We start from the raw sequence: 3400 nt of genomic DNA, 5'->3' as shown, positions 1-3400 counted from the left end.
AAAAGCTCACATTAAACAAGCTTCTCTGAGAATTCTCCTATAAAGTGAAGAATGTGTTTATTTTTTTGAGACTAGAAAATCATCCCACACTTACATCTTGTATCTCAGGAGTTGCTTTTAAGCAAAACCCATCACGGTTGCCCTTAAGGTGTCTCCCCAGCTAGACACAAACAGGTGAGGTTACCTGGTGGAGGTTCCACCAGGGCTGGGGTTCGGAGGAGGGAGTCCAGCGTCAGCCTTTTGGGGCTCAATATGGACATAAAGGAAACACATTTAAAACAAAACTTGAATTCTTGGAAAGCAGTGCCTCATGGGTTTAATTTAGTTCACATTATGCCTTGGAAGCCTCAGGGTCTAATGCATAGGGGACACAGCTGTGGGGGCTGAACTGGCCACAACCCCTTCCCCAAGGGTCCCCTGTCCCTGTCCCTGCACCCTCCTGCCTGCCCTGTCCTTCCCGTGGACACAGAAAGCCCTGCTCAGCACAGCCCCATGATGCCTCCTTCTGAATCTGCGCAGCCATCTGGGACAACTTAGCTGTTGTCGTCAGGGCCTTTGAAGCTTGATTATAGAGACCAGGAAACTTCAGCACCGCAGAGTGGGCCATCCTGGTGGGGACATCAGGACAATCGCTTTTCTCTCCTGCTTTTTTCATTACACGTATTTTTGATCATCTTCACATAGGTCTGAATGCTGGTAATGGAATGGATCGTAGGCTCCTTGCTCTTGAAAGGGACTCCCCATCCCCATTTCCCAGCCCTGGTTTTGAGAAGATAAAATGCATTCCAGCCTGTCACCCCCATTGTGCTCACTGATTTCCAAAGATTCTAAAATTTCAAAGCATGAATCAAAATATAAATCTGATAACATAATCTTCCCATCTCTTTGACTTTGCGTCCCACCTCCCAAAACTTAATTCTTAATAAATAGTCATGAAAGTAAATAAGGATTGTTTTCAATGGTAAAAACTTTGCTAATAGCAGATTAATTTTGAAAAATCATTGACATAGTTTAATCCTGCTGAAATGTTGTATTTAAATGGAACCAAATCTATACTGTGCTAAGTGTATATAGAGAAGGTAGCTAAATTACAAAGTCACATGTATTTTGTGGCTTTATTTTGGAAAATAAAATGTGTGCAATGAAATGATATACTTAGTAATTAGGAGTCATCATTACTCTGTGGAGTAGAACCATGGAATATTTTCCTTTCTTTCCCTTCTCCCTCTCCTTCTCTTTGCTTATTAGAAGTTTTGCATGATTTTACCATTAACTTAAGTCACATCTGTAATAAAAACCACTTTGTAAATTAAGATTAAAAACATGAAGTCTACTGTAATATCAATACTCTGAGAGGCTGAGGCAGGAGGATCATCAAGTTGAGCCCATCCTAAGTGATTTACCAAGACCTTGTCTCAAAATAAAAATAAAAACGGGCTAGGGTTATAGCTTGGTGTGAAGGCTCTGGGTTCAATTCCTAGTACTATATGGCAAAACAAATAAAAAACAAACAAAATGCCATGAAGTCTAAAACCACAGTGCATGAATATAATGAGTGCCTAGAAATGGAGCGCTGGGCAAGGTATAGTCAGGGGACGGGGGTGGAAGTCTGTGGCAGGTGGCACAGAATGGCAATCATTGGCCACACTGAGCATGGTTGGCAGAAAGAGTTCTGTTCCTGCATTTAAGAGTCTTTTGCAACCTTGGGATTCCCAGGTTTGGAAGCCAGGACTTCCAGTGTGGCAGGGGTCTAATTACACAGCACTCCTCCCATCCCCTTCACCACTGTTCCAAGTTCTGGCTGAGCATGGTCCTGGTTTCCAGCTAGGTGGGGGCATGGCCTAGGGAAGCCCAGTGGAGCTGGCTGGCTGGGCCAGGTGAATGCTGCCACCCCACTGTGCCCTCCTGCCCTCTGTTCCCAGGGCTCTGCGCACACAGAGGGAGGGGACGCAGCTACTTGGGACCACAGGATGCAAAGCAAGGACTAAGGAGTCAGACCTGGGTGTTGCTGAGCCATGCGGCAGCCCCAGTGGATCAATTACCCTGATTGTCTGGCTTGTAGACAACTGTTGAACCAGTCTCCGATCAGCAGTAATATGCAGATGCTTCTCCTGGACTGCAGTGGGTCACATGCTGATAAGGCCCTTGTGAGTTGAACGCAGCTTGAGTGGAAAATGTGTTTAATGCACCTCCTTTCTTGGAGACTCCAGCTTAGCAACGCCACCCAGTGTGTAGCATCAGCCGCTTGGCCTGTGGCTGGGAAGTTCACTCCCGGCTGCTGGATTTCAGAGGATTGGCTGTGCATGAGCCAGCTGGGAAAAGAACAAAATTCAAATTTGAAGTCTGATTCCCACTGAGTGCAATCGCTTCTGCTCCACGGTGCAGCTGAACTGTGGAGGCTGGGGCTGTCTGCATGATCTCAGTACACTTTTATACAATGCTGTGTAATTGTTTAATACATAATGGCAGTACAGTCTTATGATACACAGATAATAGAGAGATATCTTGATAGAGAGATGGACAGATAGGCAGGCAGAGGCCCCACCCTGTTGCCCACTCTCTCCTGGGCCTCTGCAGGAATGAAGTGCCCACCTGGCCTTGTCTCTAACTCAGTGCTGCGCTCTGAGGGGCTCCAGGCACAGCTGTAACTTCTCAGTTCTCCTGAAACCCAGGTGGAAGCTCCTCACTTAGCAGATCCTCTAAGGAACAGAGTCTTTTAACACCCCTGTAAGCAGGTAATTTTTTTATCGTGGCAATTTTGGTAAAATTTAGGAACTGAAATTTAAATAACAGGGCATGAGAATGGGGGCTGTCTTGGAGTCAGGCCCATGGGCCCTGGGAGGCTCCTGTGTGTGCAGGGCCCAGCGGGCTCTGCTTTCTCTGATGCCCCACACCCTGTCCCTTTATGAAAGGTGTCTTAGAAGAGTAGATGTCTCCGGTTACATCACAGATGTCACTGTGATGACAGGGCAGGGAAAGAGGACTAAGGATGCGTCTTAGCAGAGGTGTGGAAATATAGTGCCATATTCTGTGTGTTTTATTCAAGGGGCCATGTGGCTGGACCACGTGCTGGTGTTTGATCTTGATGGTTTTGCCTGGTGAGTCACAGCCAGGAGGAAGGGTGATTCATTGTTGTGGATGTGTCTCAGGGATGTCAGAAACCTCTGGTGACTCCTGACAGTGAGGCAACAGCAGGCGACCTCAGAACTGGTCTCGGCTGTCCACCCCTCCAGGGTTTGATCTGTCTTCCAGGAAAAGTTGGCAGAGTGAGATTGAGAGCTGGCCTCTCTAACACTGTGACAGAACAGCGGGGAGCTCAGCAGGTCCAGAGCTGTTCCCGACATGACTTGTGTGTTCACCATCAGAACACACACGTCACCATCAGATGCACGTGGAGCCC

At 47.1% G+C, this 3400-nt stretch overlaps 1 long non-coding RNA gene across 1 annotated transcript; it reads right to left on the bottom strand.

The window, feature by feature from the left end:
• Positions 1 to 1534: 1534 nt before the first annotated feature.
• Positions 1535 to 2973, bottom strand: LOC110348286 (uncharacterized). Its single transcript, XR_002393394.2, has 2 exons — positions 2593 to 2973; positions 1535 to 2312 (listed from the first exon to the last, which is right to left on the bottom strand). It is a non-coding gene; the product is annotated as an uncharacterized LOC110348286 (long non-coding RNA).
• Between the last annotated feature and the right edge of the window lie 427 nt (positions 2974 to 3400).

Source organism: Heterocephalus glaber, unplaced genomic scaffold (assembly GCF_053883595.1).
Source record: "Heterocephalus glaber isolate CG9 unplaced genomic scaffold, H.glaber_assembly_v1.0 deba00001532, whole genome shotgun sequence".
In the NCBI taxonomy this organism is placed as follows: Eukaryota; Metazoa; Chordata; class Mammalia; order Rodentia; family Bathyergidae; genus Heterocephalus; species Heterocephalus glaber.
Note: the sequence above shows the minus strand (reverse complement) of the source record. Positions and strands in the feature narration are given on the sequence as shown.